At 43.7% G+C, this 16,789-nt stretch overlaps 1 long non-coding RNA gene across 1 annotated transcript; it reads right to left on the bottom strand.

The window, feature by feature from the left end:
* Window positions 1-4,380: 4,380 nt before the first annotated feature.
* On the bottom strand, window positions 4,381-8,896 carry LOC115086100. The gene is made up of 3 exons (XR_003855076.1): window positions 8,841-8,896; window positions 7,941-8,001; window positions 4,381-4,641 (listed from the first exon to the last, which is right to left on the bottom strand). It is a non-coding gene; the product is annotated as an uncharacterized LOC115086100 (long non-coding RNA).
* Between the last annotated feature and the right edge of the window lie 7,893 nt (window positions 8,897-16,789).

Here is a 16,789-nt window from a genome sequence, read left to right as displayed (position 1 = left end):
ATGTGTGAGCCGACATGCGCGTGTTATAAAATAGCCGCACTCCTTTAAAAATCGACCCCTTAGTGTATATCATTTTTTGTAAATGCTAATGGACTGTATGTACGGTTAAGAAGGGGTTATTCTCTACTGTTATGTAGTAATTTTACTTTATTTGGTCATACAATTGAACTAAAATCTACAGCACTTAATCTGGGTATTGTATTAGACTCCAGTCTCTCTTTAAACGATCAGGTAAATAAAGTGGCAAGAATATATTTTTTTATATTGAAAACTGTTCATCCCCTTAGGAAAATTCTTTCTGCAGAAGATTTTAGGGGTTGTTCAGGCAATCATACTTAGCCAATTTGATTATTGTAATTCCCTTTATTTAGGATTGCCAAATTATTTAATAACAATTTTGGCATTGGTGCAAAATGTAGCCATTCGCATGATTTTTGGTTTGCCACAGAGTACCAGTTTGACGACCTATAGAAAGCACTTGCACTGGTTACCCTTAACAGCAAGAATTTAATTTAAAGTATTAGTATGGCACATAAATCTGTATATCTAGATGATTATTGTTTTGCTCATAAGATTAAACTATACATCCCAAAACGAGAATTACATTCTGCTAAATCAAGGTTTGCTTGAAGTACCTTCTGTTGCTTCTATCCATTTGCAAACTATTGTTAACCATGCTTTTTCTTTAGCAGTTCCAAAATTGTGGGATGCATAATGCCTACTGGTGTGTGTCAAGAGAGAAACTATTTGAAGTTTCAGAAAAAAGTTAATGCTGTGCTTTTTAATGAGAATTAAGATAGTCCCCTATTTTGAGGTGCTTTGTAGTTAATTTTTGAAGTTATAATTTTGTATTTTATATGTGATTTTATTATTTTGTATTTACTTTGTATATTTTTATTGATAAATATGTATGTTATGATGTGATCCACCTTGAATGTATAGAAATGGTAGAATACAAGCTGGAATAAATAAATAAATGTGATATACAATTACATTATTGCCATTATTTTTTCTTAAAATACCCCTAGTACCAGCATAGGGGTCTTGCTGGCACATCCATGCCCCTAATTGCAGCAAGGGGCTCTTGGTGCTACTGCTCTACCTATTGCTATGAAAGTCTATTAATATGTATGGGCACTGGTGTTTTGGTGCCTCCATGTTGCATGTTTCTCTTTGTTTCTTTATTTTACTGAGGTGTTTGCTTTTCCTCAGAGAAAGAAGTGAAAAAATTTTGGAAAAAAGTCTCCTCCCCTCCATCAATTTTAAAGTTCTTTCTTTTGTTCTAGCCCCTCAGTAATGATCCCAATGTGGTTTTCAAACTATTTATTTCTGTTTCCATTGTGCTGTCCTCTCCACAAATCAAAAATGTGAAAAAAAGACAAAAGAAAGACGATTCTCCTTCCCTTGGAGTTGCTGCCTCCCAGGTGCCATAAAGAACTTGCTGTCATGCGCCAATCTGCCAGAATATTGCTGGTGGTACCCTCTTTTGGAGCCTGAAGGTGTTCTTCCCACACTTGTGCTCTTCTTGGTTTCTTATACTGGAGTATTTTGTTACCAGAAGCAATGTTTGAAAGAAGTAAAAAAAAAAAAGACAGTTTTCACTACCAGAGCCTAAAACCTGTTTATGGTTTTCCCTTTCTTCGTACAATATTAGTCTAGTTCTCCCACTTTTCTCACCCTGTTGTCTGATTGATTAAACTGGGGCGGTCTAATCCAAAAATGCCCTCATTCAGAGGAAGAACTGCTGGCACAAGACAAAAGATGCTCAAGAAAAACCATTTACTGTACTGAATGTCATAAAAGCTTAAAGTAGTAAGAGTGTACACATGCAAAACCACTAAATGAGGAAGAGTAACAGCAAGAGTTTAGGTACAGGATAGGGGAAGTTTTGTGCCCCCCCCCCCAAATAAAAACCCCCCCAAACTAATTGTGAAAGAGAAAATACTGGCACAAGACAAAAGGTGCTCAAGAGAATCCATTTTGATGGCCTACATGCGATAACACTTAGAGTAGTCCGAGAGATTTGATGCAAAACCAGAAAATCAGACAATGGAACAAGCTGAAGGCAGTGCTCAATGGTATGGGAAACAGTCTCTAAATAGAGCAACCCTCATCACTTTCCAGGAAAACCACCCAACAATCACTACATAAACCATTGTGATATAGTAATTGTGATATTCGTTACATTTGGCAAGCCCATTCTACAGGAAAATCTAAATTCCACACTGCACCTTGGGGGTCTTTGTGCTACTAAGTCCTGCTTACATGCCCAGGTTTTACATCTTGGCATTCTCTTTGCCACTGTGCCTTGCTGTTACACTCCAGACGTAATATCTTGCTAGTCGGGGGAGCTGCTTTGCACCTTTCATGGTGCTTTCGAGCCTTGAAGCCACTCTTTGTGCTGTTTGGCCTGTTTATCAGTGCCTATCTTGGAGGTTTTTCTGCCACCTTTTCTGCTTTGTTCCCCCTTCATGCTGATTTAAGGATGCTAATTCCACTTTTGGTGCCAGTTTGCCACTTGAGATGCCATCAAGTATTCATTGTACTGTTGCTGGTGCCCTCTTTTGGAGCCTTGGGATGTTCTTCCCACTTTGTCTGCTTCTTTGCTCCTCTTCACAGTGACTTGCTGAAATCCTGTTAATTCTAGTACCCCTTTGCCCTTTACAGAGTCATAGGCTATTCATGCCACTTTTGGTGCTCCTATCAAGTCTCTTCATCTTTCTAGGTACCTTGGAGTTGTTCTACCCTTTTGTTGATTTCTTCCCACAAGTTTTAAGACAATTGATTAGAAAACCCCTATTCTGGAGCCCAATATAGGCTGAAAATTACCTAAAACACTTCACCCATTTACTTTAAAGGCAAATAAATACAAAACAAAATTTAAAAAACAATTTCATTTTTGTTTTGAAACTATGTAAATGAATTAGAGTCCCCACAAAATGATTTTTAAAATGAAACAAATAATTTCCTGCTGCACATGCCTACCATCTGCATGATCATCGCTATATTTATAGCAGAATATTGAGGCGCGAAAAAAAAAAGGGCAGGGAAATAGTGGGCAGCCGGCCGCATCGCGGTGGTGCAGTTTCGCCTGCAGCGGTGCAGCCGCACCACACATTATCGCCCCCATAGCACCACGGCAACAGGTGCAGTTATTTCCCGCAGTGCTGACGGCGATAATGGGAAAACCATTGTCGCCCGCAGCACTGCCGGGAGAGAACTCCGCCCAAACCCTGCCCACACTCCTCCCCTTCCCCTAATTTTTATAATACCACAAGTGATACTGGCACATTTCAAAATAATGAATGACCCTGCATATTTGAAAGAATCGACTACTGAATCACAGGGAAGTCACATTCCATCATTTTATGTACCTGGTCGGGGGGGGGGGGGGGGATTGTTACCTATTTTTATCTGGGGTGTGGGGTTATTGTTGCATGAACAGTACCAACTTTAGAAAAATCTGTATGTGCTTATCAGGTCTTGACAGCCAAACTCAAAGAACCAGGAGTGCTTTCAAATTGCTTTACATCTGTCATACGTAAAAATGAACTGCCCCAGGTGCTGCTTTTCCAACATAGTTTTATTTTTGTGTTTTAGACCCTATGTAGGTTTTTTTTTTAAGTCATTTGACTGGCTTTGTGGTCTATACCTTCCCCCCCCCCCCTCTCTCATTTCACTACCTTTCAGGTGGATAAAGAGTCCGCTGCAACTGGTCACCCCCACCCAGGCCTCAAGATATCTAAAGGGTCTCCATGCACTGGTGCATTGCCAAGGTCCGCCCCCTTCCCCCGCCAGACCTATCCCAGCTACCAGTGCACAGGGATCTTGGAGGCAGGAAGTGATAGCTGCTTGCTCCTTCCCTGCTGGCTCCGATGAGGAACATGGCACCTGGTGCTTGCTCTTCTTTGCCCCAAATGCGCAGAGGGTGCTCAGAGCCCCTTATAGCATACAGGGGGAGAGGGGACTCAGCAGACATAAAGCCCATTCAAAGATCTTAGAAGAGGGGATGGGGGTGGACTGATAGTGGACTGTATCCCCTTCAAAGATCTAGATAGGTTTAGGAGAACCCACATCAGGGTGTGAAGTCTCTTCAAATATCTTGGGGGGAGATTGGGCAGGGTGCCCCTTCAAAGAGAGAAGATAGTTGTTGGGCTGTGGACAGCCATTTAATCACTGGGGATGGGGATATCGGGCAGTGTTTTTGGCCACAGTAAAACCTCTTTTAATGTGGTATTCACATGTTAAATAGCCTGCGCGCCATTAAGTATTAACACCAACAACAGATCAAGAATATCCAATAATTAAAGCAAGATCCAAGTACTAAGGACCACCACTTCAACCAAATAAATATATCTTTTATTTAACAAGAGACTTCCGCCTATTACACCTCAACAGCGTGTGTGCTGGGGTAAAACACTTTCATCATAGGTCTCTTGTTGTTATCATTTTTTTTCTTTTGCATTTAAAAAATTATTCAAAAGTCCATTTTTTTTAATTATCTTCCAAAATCGCACTTATAGGTGAAGAACAGGTATATATGACTGGTCAACCTGACACTGAACAGCGTTTTGAGAGTGTAGAACGCTTGACGCTCTGCCTCAGGGGAACTCGCCTCCACTTAGAAGAGGATCCTTTTGTCTGTAATGGAAACAACTGTGTTTAACAATACATCACTGGATTGACATAGCAAACAACCAATCAGCCTGCAATAAACGTATTAAAATGTGCATTAGCGCAAGCTGTTAATACACATTAATTTTTCTGTTCCACTTTTCAGGCACTTCAAATTGGATTACATTCAGGTAATGTAGAAATTTCCCCTCTCTCCAGTGGGCTCACAATTTAAGTTCATGCTTGAGGCAATGGAGAGTGAACTGAGATGCCCAAGGTCACAACGAGTAGCAGCTGAATTTGAAGCCTGGTTTGTAGCCTGCTCCTCTAACCTCTAGGCTACTGCTCCTTCCTACCATGGAAGAGTGCATAGGCCTCTGTGTGAGCCTAATGTTGCTGATAAACAACATTTTGGAAGCCCGCTTGCTATAAGAGTGAAATACTGCACAATAATAAAAAGATATTTTTCAAGATTTCTCACTGGATTTACAAAAAAAAGCACAAATGTTTTATGGAGGTTAAACAAGAGCATGATCCTCTGCATCCTGTTATATCTGGCTCTTCTGAGAATTACTTCCGATGGAAGATTTACAATTTTTGCCTCTGCAGAAGCAGTTCCAAAAATGTTCAGCTCATACTGGCTGACTTTTATTATGGGATTTTACCTTCAATGTTCTACCTTACTAGTTTAATCTAATTTCTTTCATGACATTTTTTTTTGCAGTTTGTCTTTTGTCCATAATATTGAAAATGAAGGAGGGGGAGACCTTTATTTGTTGGGTTTGTTATATTCTCTTTCAATGGCAGTGTTTTTCCAGTATGCATGGGCATAAAAAAACAGGTTTATATTGTTAGTAAGTATGCTATTGGTGTGGGTGATAAAGTTTTCTCATCACCAATGCTGTGTCTATTTGTAATGTTTTTTTGTTTTGCTTTTTTGTGCTCTTGTCTTTTACCATTTGGCATTATTCTTTCTGCATGATGTTGCAGAAGGGTGTATTATGATAGATGATATTGGCTAGGGATGTACAGGGAAAAGAATTGTTTTCATTTTTGGTTCATTTTTAGGAGGTTCTTTTTACCCACAAATTTGGGTTTGTGGAATGTTTGATTCATTTCATTCATGAGAAAAAAAAAATAAATCAAACATTTAAAAAAAAAAAAAAATGATGACATTTGTACAATGTTCTCTCAACCTAGCGTAATGTTACCCAGGTAGTGAGTCCATTAAGCTAGGTTGAGAGAACATTGTACAAATGTCATCTTTGTCTGAGATTCTTCTCTCCAAAGGACATCAAATCTTCACAAGAGTGCACTGTTCTGTTTGGATGTCTCACTCTGCATGTCAAATTGGCCCCTAACCCCTATACTACTACCTATTCCTCACCTCGAGTTACTAGATGGGCCTCATATAGGGTTATAAATATCTAACTACTAGACAGGTCTTCATAGATATTTTCTCTCTCACTCTCTCTCTCTCTCTCTCACAAAGTCCTGCTTTTTGCATGTAAAAAGGCCATAACACGAGTTGGAAAATAACCCCCTAAGTTATGAAAAAACAGGCCTGATTCCCCACTAAACCACTCAAACATATGTTGGGCATAGTGCCCAAGCTCTGCCCACCCCCATAAGATTTTTTAAAAGTTGTGGACCTATCGGCATGAGAATCTTCCCCATTCCTGTATTCTTAAGATATATCTGACTTCCAGGCTCCCTCTCATCCTCACTCTTCCTCCCACAACCCCAGCTTGAACTCTTCCGCCCCACCTAGGACTCATCATATACCCCACAGCTCCCAGGAGTGCAGTGCAATCAAACTGCTCCCAGTGACATTCAGTTTTGCTTTAAACACTAGATGGCACCAAGAGCGATGATTGTTTCCAGACTCTCAGTGGCCATGGTGGTCTTTGAAGGGTACTGAATGGCATGGAAGGGTCCAGGTTGGGGGTATAGATGGGAGGGGTATAGATGAGGAAGGGGACCAGAGGCCAGTATTTTAAGAAATCAGGGAAGTTGGCCTGCATCTTAAAAAAAACATTTTCAGGGGTTTGGGAAGGTAAGCAGGGTTCGGATGCTATGCTTAACATAAATTTGAATGATTTAGTGGGGGTGGAGGTTGGGGGATCGGGCATGCAGGCCCATAATCATATTTTTTAAATGTTTTGGTTTTCCTTCACTTAATTGGCTATATTTTGAATATACCTGGTTAAGGCTAAAGGTTATTCGGAGTATAGCAGTGAAAAAAGTGGAGATCAATGTATGAAAAGCCCTTTATTGGAATTGGCCCGACTCTGGCCGAGTTTCGCTCTTTGGTCGAGAGCTGCCTCAGGGGCAATGCTTATTGGTGGAGCTTACTGCATACCAACAGGACTGATCTCTCACAGAATGTGCTCCCTCTTTATTTGGTCTTTTGCTCTTATTCTGCGTAGTATATGCAGAAAAATCTGCCGCTGTTAGGTGGCGTAAATTTTGCTGCTAAAAAGACACCTGTTGAATATCCATGACATATTATCTCCAGCTAATTTTAGCTGGATAACTTGTTTGCTCACTGCTTTTCTGAATATTGACCCTCTAAATTGTCAGCAGAAGTGAAGTTGAAAGGAATAAAATGTATGATTCCCACCTGTGATGTACCCTGGCGACTGTGGCTATATCTATCTTTATAGAAGCCAATTTGGACCTTGTAGCAGTGCGGTGCCTTAGCGTTTGTGGTGCCACTTATTTTTTGGACTTTGTTTTATCTGCCATCAGTTCCAGTTAAAGACTTTATTGTGAACAGCAGCTCTAGAGTCAGTATGGTGATTTTTTTTCTTCTTCTCTGAGTGATTGGGCTGAGGAGCGGAAGATCCCCTAAGAGAGAAAATGCTAAGGGCCGTGAAGAAAATAAACATTTTTCACCCCTGTGAGGGAACCCCAGGAGGGTCACGGGCTGTGCCAGGTCCGTAAGTTTCCCAGTGAGCCCCTGCATGCAAGAGCTGATCAGGATGGGGGCTACACTTTCATGCACTTGAATGTCTCTGTCATATCCTTCTTGTCTCTCCTCTCTTCTAGGATACATATATATATGTATTGAGGCCCTAAAGCCTCAGCTCATGTATTTTGCTATTTATTTTTTTTTGTGCAGTCTCTGCACCATTTTGCTAGCCTCTCTCTGGATCACGTCCTGCCTGTCTGGATCTTTACCCAGGTACGGCCTTCAGAACTAGACACAATATTCTAGGTGTACAATTAGGTGAATTGAGAGTGCAGACTATATTCAGAAACTGAAAAATTAAAAACTGCTCAAAAGAGGTAAACAAATATAAATTAATGAAAACAGTACTTACAGCTTGGACAAAATGTTTTCATTTTTCCATCATGCCTAAAAGTCACTTTTGGCAGAACATTCTTCAGCGTAATAGGAAATCAATCAGAAACAATGAATGAATGTTTCAGAAACAATCATCAAATGTATGTGATTCCTAAAAGCAGACAACTTTTAATCCACTGGCAATTGAGCCACCAAAAAATATAAGTTCCAGAAGTAAGGAATTAATCAGTTTAAAGTTTCTAGAGCTGATACCACACAGGATCTCATTCCAATCCCACCACTACCTCCTTTTCCAGATGTACATATGTACACAAGCAAATGTGACTCCTATTAAGCAAAAGACCAAGAACTAAATCTGGCAACAGCGTATTATTTATCTCATTATTTGAGACCTGGGATTGCCTAATATTCATAGGAGCCAGCTTTTGAAAATGATTGAGGGTGCTGAGCTCAACACAAATGACAGCGCCCCCAGCAAAAAAAAGAAAAACTTAGCTGTAAGTATTTCTGTGCAGCCTGTATTTAAATGTCCAGAGAGGAGCAGGTAATGTGGACGCGTGGGGAAGATTCTTGTGGCCAAAATAAAAGACAAGGAAGCATTCAAAATCCTGCAGTTCATTCTTTCCCCCAAATGCCAGATCCCCCCCCCTCCCCCCTACCAGCAACCCATCCACCTCACAGTTTCTTCCCGACCCTTTCCTGTCACCACCCCACTCTCTCAGTCTCCCTTTTCTCTCATTATCCCAATCTCTTCTTCCCTCTCCCCCTCCCCCTCCTTACTCTACACTCTTAATTCTCCCCCTCCTGCATGGGCAACCTTTGAATTCTATATTCGGGGGAGGGGTTTAATTCTCCTCTTCCAGCCCCGTCCCCAACAACCCCTTAGAATGCTCGGCTCCCCATTTCCCCCACTCACCTGCCCTTCCCTCCTGAGGCTCTCGTCAGTGAAAGGAGGAGGAGCCGGGATCAAGCGCTGCCACAGCTCACCCGATAGCCAATAGCCATGTCAGTGAAGAGCAACTGTGACAAATGGAGGAGGAGCCTGCCACTGCCCTGAAGCAGCACAGGGACCAGCAGGAGAGGCAGCAGAAGCCTCGGTGAGCCTTAGGCAAGCTCCTGTGCCACAATGTGTAGAGGCTTTGGCAGGGCCCACAAAATCACTACAGAAATAAATAAAGAAAAGCCCTATATGGCTGTGTATCTGTCCCTGTGATGTCCTTTCCCTGTCACGTAAGAGGGGGGAGGGGGGGAATACCGGACTTTTCATCCATAAGAAGGGGTGGGGGAGGGGAGGGAAGCCTCCGGATCCGCTTCTGTATTTTGGTGCCTGTACAAAATATCAGGGAGGAGGTTTGACATTGAGGGAGGGGCCTCAAAGGTTAGAAGAATTCCCTAATAGGGAAGGAAAGGAAAACAGGGGGGGGGGAGGGCACACACCTCATACCTCGGTGGCTGTGCCACCTATTCCGCCAGCTTTCATTGTTTGCCACATGTCTGGCACCTTTTCCTCCTGGGAGGTTCCAGATCCCAAAGGGGGGCAAGAGGAGTGAGAAAAAGAAAGAGGGGAGGTGCTGACCTTAAAAAAGAGGGGGTGAGGTGGAGGGGGGGACCAAACAAGGAAGTGGAGGGTAGAGGGAAGAAAATAAAAGAGAGGGGGTGTCCCTGTATTACTTTACATTGGAGGGGAGGGGGGGGGGGGCAGGGGGAGGGGGGAGCAGTAGCAAGGAGATAGCACCACTCCCTTTCTGCCTATCCCCACAGCCCTGCAGCATGCAGCTCTCCCGATCTACAGGAATACAAGAGATGATATTGGGGGTACACAGGCACTCACAGAGTGGCGCCTATGACATACCTGACATTATGAACCTTTTCTGGCAAGTTGACATCATTATTATGAGCAGCTTTGTGCACTGATATGAACTCTGACCCATATGTAGTCAGGATCCCCCTGTCTGTTAGCTTTATGCTTAAAGTCTTTGGAAAATTACAGACGTGGAAACCGAAGAAGATTTGGGAAAGTGCTGTGATGCCGTTCGCAGGGTCGTCCGTGAGCAGCCTCTCACCTCACTGGCCCAACGCTGCGCTGTTCCCTGACACCGGCCCTGTGCTTTCTTTGCGGCATGGAGTGCCGCCGATGCTGCTTCCCTCGTGACAGGGCTGCCGCCATCAGCTCCTCATGGCCTGGATGCCAACAGCATTTTCTCTCTGCAGCTGGAAGTCACTGCTAAGATCCTCTTCACGGCCTGGGTGCCGCCGCCTCCGCCAGCCTGCTGTGCCGCTGATGCTTTCATCTTCATGGCTCGATGCCGCAAATGCTGCTTCCACCTTTGCGGCTTGGATGTCGCCATTGTAGGTCCCTCGATGTGGCTAGGGATGCCGCCAACTTCCTCCTTCATCCAACATTCTAGGCGTGCGCGGCTTCTCTTGGATTTAAAGGGCCCGCAGCAGGAAAAGCCCCGCGGCCCTTACTAATGATGTCACTGCCTAGTCCTGTCTTCAGCCCTATAAAAGGGCTCTCCGTCAGTTCCTTGGGACCTTTGCAAGGAGTGTTCATGGTCGTCCATGGTGTGTCTTCCTTTAAGGTCTTCCGTGGTCTTCTCCTGTCTAGATGGTCTCCATGTTCTTCGTTGGATGTTCCTGTTCCAATAATTGGTTTCCTTGTCCCTCATCAGAGCTCCTTCTTGTTGCTTGTTCCATGTTCCTGGTCTCTCATCGGATCCTCATCCAAGTCTTCTGAATCTTCGATCAAGTTCTTGATGTCCAGACTCTGTTCCAAGGTTAGCTGTCCAGATCCTTCCTTGTCCTTCCTCCAGGCCAGCGTTGTGGTCCGTAACCAGCCCATGGGGGCTGTGTAGAGCACTTCCTGGTACTGAGCCTGTTCCCAAGTCCATCTTCACTGGATCAAGTCCTTGGAGTCCATCCTTGTTTTTAAAGTTCCAAGTTTCAAGTTCCAAGTTCCAAATCAAGTCTTGAGTTCCTAGTCCTGTTCTTAGTTCTGGGCTCGTGGAGCTTGTCCAGCCAGCGGATCTCCATGGTCTTTGTTCCAAGCCTTGTTCCTCGTTCTAAGCCTTGTTCCTCATTCCAGTGATGTCCTGATTCCTGTCCTCATCCGAGGTTCAGTCCTGAGCCTGTCTTGCTCCCTGAATGGTCCGTGACCAATCTGTGGCAGGTTGTGTAGGTACACAGCAGGACAGCGTGATCCGTGACCAGCTCATGGGGGGCTGTGTAAGGCACACAGGTGCAATGCCCCAGGAAGCTGAGCTCTTTTCCTAAACCTCAGCCTTTGTCCATGTTCCTCATCTCCAGAGTTTCCATACCAGCTTCCAAGTCTCCAGAATCTTCGACTCAAGTTCCAAGTCTTCATCCCAAGTTCCAAGTCTTTGTCCAAGTTCTATGTCATGCCATGTCCTGTCCTCAGCCTTCGACTATCCTGACACTCAAGCTGTTCCCATGTAACAGATCTGAAAGGGCTATCGAGTAGCCAGAGGGCTACCCCTGAGACCAGCATTGCATTGCTGGGTCTCACTCCATGCTCAGTGGAGGCCTGAGTGAGCCTTGTTCCAAGTTCCAAGCTATGTTCCAAGTTCCAAGCCCAGCCAATGCCTGGATATGCTCGCCTCCCATGGTGTCTACCTTGGAGCCTTGCCTGAGGTTGCGCCATGGTTCAAGGGCTCACTCTCTCGAGCAAGCGACTGAATTCCCACACAACAGAAAGAGAGACTGGGGGGACCAGGTAGGAAGAAAGACACTAGTGGGAGGATTGAAAGATACTAGTGGGAACAGGATATGAGAGAAAGAGACAGTCTTGTGGAGGCAGAATAGGGGATTAAGGAAAAGACTTGGAGGGATGAGGGATATTCATTGCTGAGGCTCTTTAGTAGTATAAATTCTGATTTCATGGCTCTTGCCCCAGATATAGAACAAAAGGTCATGATGTGAACTTCAAAGTGGGCAGACTCAGGGAGAAGCTTGTGGGCAGGGTACTTGCCCATAAGTAAGTGGAAACCCAGTTGGTGGTGGGTGGGAGATTGCCACAAGAGAATAAAGCTTTATGGTACAGAGACTTGGAGAAGCTCTGGAAAATGGATTTATAGGATATTATAAGGTATATTGGAATAAAACAGTCCTCCAGGCCAGCGAATCTCCAGTACTCCAGAGATTTTCTTTTTTTAGCCAAACAACAAATTATAGGGCCGAAAATGTAGCAGCAGCAGCACCAGCATCCAAACCATCAGTTAACTAAGATCCCACTCAGGTTAATGTCTTATTGCTCTGCTATTAGAGAGTTCAGGTCCTGCTAGCAAGATCAAATTTCTGGTTTGTTCTCATTGTGATGTGGCCAGGGAGCCTGGGCTGAGCAGACATGGAGTTACGAGTCAGGGGGAGGCTGAGCTCAAATAGCAAAAGAGAGAAAATGGAAACACAGTACAGAGAGGATCAAGAGGCTAGAGATGCATATTGCAGGGATTATTTATTCCATTATCAGTAGTAAAAGCCTATCCAAGGATGGGGAAATAATACTGTGACGAGTAGGAAGTGTGCAATGAGATGTGCGGAAGCAGAATCACACCCCATTCCAAACCCCTTTGATCCCCTCACTTTACCTCTTTTACTTCCTTCCCCCACACCATCCTCTCACTCAACTTGGTTTCCTCCCCCCCCCCCAAAAAAAAAACTCTCATGCACTCTGGTTCCTCCTCTTTTGAACCCCTCAGTCACCCTGGTTTATTTCCACCCCCCCCCCTCCAAATTCCTCACTCAGCTGGGTTCATTACCCCCACCAACAAACCCCCTCATTCACCCTGGATTCATTCCCTCCACCTCACAATCTCCTCACTTACCCTGGTTTACTCCCCGGCCCCCTTATTCCAAGTTTAATCACTCCCCCAACTTTCAATCCCCAGTTCACTCCCTCCCAGACCCCCTCACTCACAGACTATCATCGGCCAAACAGAAAGAGGTTCAAAGTGAACTGTTTAGGCCTCAGCAGGGGAGGAGGGAGAATGTACCAGAGGCATTGCAAGGCTGCTATCCTCCTCCTACTACTGTTTGGCTGATAGAAGCCAGTGAGTGTGGAGGTCTGGGTGGGAGGAGGGGGGAGAGAAAATTGTGCTGTCCACTGTCGCCAATATGTTTGTTGCAGGGTAGGCAGATAGACAGGTGGGAGAGGGTTAATGTGCCGTCCACTGCCAGCAAAATGTCTCTTCTGGGGCAGGCAGGTGGGCGGGTGGGATATGGTTAATGTGCCATGCACTTTCACCAGTGTTTCTCTTTTGAGCAGGTAGATGAGGATAAATGCTCTATTCTGCTGCCACCAATGTTTCTGATCTTGGAGGGCCCCTAATCACCTGTGGGAGTTTGCCCAGCACTGGCCAGCTCCATAACAAGGGATGAATTTTCCAGTCCTTACCATGCACACACAATCTTGGGAGAGCAGGGACTCTGGGAGAGAGTGGGTTGGACAATTCTGAGAGAGAGAGGGGTAGAGCTGGAGAATACAAGGAGGGAGGGTGGAGCTCAATTTACATACTGATGATACAGGCATGGGGCAACTTTCTTTTTAATTATAATTAGATTATTTTAATTAATTTCTACTGACATGAACTTTGTTGCTCCTCTATCACTTTTTCCCTCCTCTCTCCTCTCCCCTCTCCATCAGCCTCAGATGACCTCTCCCACCCTCTTATGATGTCAAGATGACAGGAGATGAAATAAAAGGCAAAGCTGCCAGAGGTCACTATTATTTCAAGGGTTGGCAGCAAGCAGGAAGCATCTCTTCTGACCGGGGCTCTGGATGCCAGGAGACTGGAGGACCTGAAGCTTCTAGAACTGAACTGCAAGTGACAGAACAAAGGGGAGACAATTGCAGCCCAGAACTCAACTCAACATGGAACTGAAGGTTTTATCAACTCCTCCCTCTAATGTTCCCTCCTTCTTCCCTCCTATATCCCACCTCATGCCTACCCCTTTCTGTATCTCCCTTCTTTCCTTTCCCATTAGTCTTACTGCCTTTCCTCTGTCCCAGCTCCTAGCCTTCTCCCCATCCTCCTCTTCCACTTTTCCTTCTTTGCTCCTTCTCACTTGTAGACTTTGCTTGTTCCCTTCTTTTCCTTCCCTTTTTCCCTTCCTTCTTTTCCACCCCTTCTTCTTCTTGTTTATGCCTCCCCTTTTCTCTTTTCCCCACCTCTCCTTGTGGCAAAGCAGCAGCGTTAACAGTTAACATTATTTGTCTGCCATGTAAATTCCCCTTTGAGAACATTGGGCCGGATTTTAAAAAGGCTACGCGGGCTCCTTTTAAAATCTACCCCATCATCTTTTTCTGATGATCTTGAGCTGGACAGCAGGTGGCAGTAGAATGAAGCAATGTTTTATAGCAGCAGTTCCCAACTTGGGGTCCGTGAGACCATCCCAGGGGGGCCCTCCAGAAAGAATGCAAGGAAGTTTAGCTGGGGAGAAGAGGTGCGGGCTGCTGCCTGTGATTACTTGAGCTGCTGCCACAAGTCAGGACAGTGAAAGCATGGCCTATTATGGCCTTGAAAACTTCACCCCGCATTGCTGCAGACCAGGAAGAGGAGGGACGGAGAGGGGCCATTCCCACCCAGTCAAAACCTCGCAGTGCAGTGCAGCGGAGGTGGGGAAGAGAGGGGCTGATTGTGGCTGTCAGAACCTTTGCAGCTTCTTAAGAACATAAGAAAATGCCATACTTGGTCAGACCAAGGGTCCATCAAGCCCAGCATCCTGTTTCCAACAGTGGCCAATCCAGGCCATAAGAACCTGGCAAGTACCCAAAAACTAAGTCTATTCCATGTAACCATTGCTAGTAATAGCAGTGGCTATTTTCTAAGTCAGTTTAATTAATAGCAGGTAATGGACTTCTCCTCCAAGAACTTATCCAATCCTTTTTTAAACACAGCTACACTAACTGCACTAACCACATACTCTGACAAAAATTCCAGAGTTTAATTGTGCGTTGAGTAAAAAAGAACTTTCTATGATTAGTTTTAAATTCTGCACACTGAAGAAAGCAGAAGAAAGCTGGGTCATCACAGAGGTGAGAAAAATTTTTCTCATTACTGCTATGTGCTCTGCCATTACTTTGACAGAGAGAGAGAGGTGAGGAGAGCTGCATTAAAAAAAGTGGATAGAATGCATTAAAAAAGTGAGTAGAATGTCTCAAAGAAAGGAGGAAATAGGACTGGGCTTGACAGTATGAGGGAAGAAGGAATGAGATAGGAATAAAGAAATGGAAGATAAAGAGGGAGACAGGAATCCATGATTGCCCTGGTTAAAGGGAGTGAGAGTGGATGGCTGCCCATCAAATGTGAAGAGGAGAGGACCCCAGGAATCATGCTGGACACAGAGGTATAGAGAGAGACAAGGAGGGGGTGGAGAACCACCACGGTCCTGGAGGGAAGAAAGGAAAGATGACCAACAGGGATCAAGGAGGGAGAATGAGACAACAGCCATGTATAGATGTGACATTAAACTTATTTAGGGGGACCCACAGACAGATATGGAGTTCTCATAAGCCTTCTTCCCTTTCAAAAGCAGACTATTGTTTTGAGTTTTCTAAAATCTAAATTATTTTGTGAACATCATTTCTGTATGTGTTTGTAAGAATCATAAAAAAATATCATTATAAAAGAAAAGCAGTCTTAAAGGAGGTCAATTTTTAGGGAGAGTAAGTTAAACTTTTTATGTGGATAAACATCTCTTTATCAATGTAAAAAGGTCCTTTTGAAAATTGCTATTCTCCTCCACTGCTTTTAATTGCATCAGTAGCATGGGATCTTCTTAGTGTTTGGCTAATTGCCAGGTTCGTGTGACCTGGTTTGGCCTCTGTTGGAAACAGGATGCTGGGCTTGATGGACCCTCGGTCTGACCCAGCATGGCAATTTCTTATGTTCTTATTAAGGGTATTTATTATTATTATTATTATTATTTAAAATAATTTAACTGTGCCTTCCAAAGTTTGGGGAGGTTTACAAATATACAAACATAAATAAGTAAAATATATAACATTAAATAAATTTACATGTTTATAATTTAACTGAGCAAGTAAAACAATTGAAAACTAAAATGACAAAGGATTTATATCAAATCATTAAATGCCTCTTTAAATAGATGGTTCTTTAAGGCTTTCTTGAATTATTTCGCATTATTTATTGCTCTCAAAGAAGATGGTAAAGAGTTCCAAATAATGGGGCCTGAGATGGAAAAGGCTCGGTCAAGGGTTGCTGCAAGTCTGGTGGCTTTAGGGGAGGGAATTTGCAAAAGGAATTGATTTTTGGACCTGAGATTTTGTGTGGGGATATAGAAATTAAAATGGCGGTGATCCAAGGACTGTTGTTATTATGAACAAGATTATGGAGAATGGTTAACATTTTGTGTTTAATCCTCCAATGCATCGGCAGCCAGTGCAATTTAAACAAAACCAGAGAAATGTGCTCCTGTAGTTTGGTATTGGTTAGGAGACAAGCTGCAGCGTTTTGGGCTAGCTGGAGGGGCCTGACTGAAGATAAAGGTAAACCATGATAAAGAGAATTGCAATAGTCAAGACCGGTTAATATTAATGATTGTAAGATAGTTCTAAAAGCTATAGGATCAATTAGAGGTTTATCGTGTTTGAGTAATCGTAATTTATAGAAGGAACTTTTCACCGCAGTTTTAATGTGGGCTTGCATATCAAGTTTAATATCTAGAGTAATTCCAAGATTGCGTACATGCTTCAAAATATTGATGGTTATGTTATCTATAGTAATGGATGAGGGTATGTTATTAAATGAAGGATTACCAAAGATCATAATTTCAGTTTTGGAAAGGATAAGACAGAATTTATTATGAAGTAAGCTGGTCTTGATTTAA

The sequence above is a fragment of the Rhinatrema bivittatum genome, chromosome 2 (genome assembly GCF_901001135.1).
Source record: "Rhinatrema bivittatum chromosome 2, aRhiBiv1.1, whole genome shotgun sequence".
Classification (NCBI taxonomy): Eukaryota; Metazoa; Chordata; class Amphibia; order Gymnophiona; family Rhinatrematidae; genus Rhinatrema; species Rhinatrema bivittatum.
This window is presented reverse-complemented; position numbering and strand designations above follow the sequence as displayed.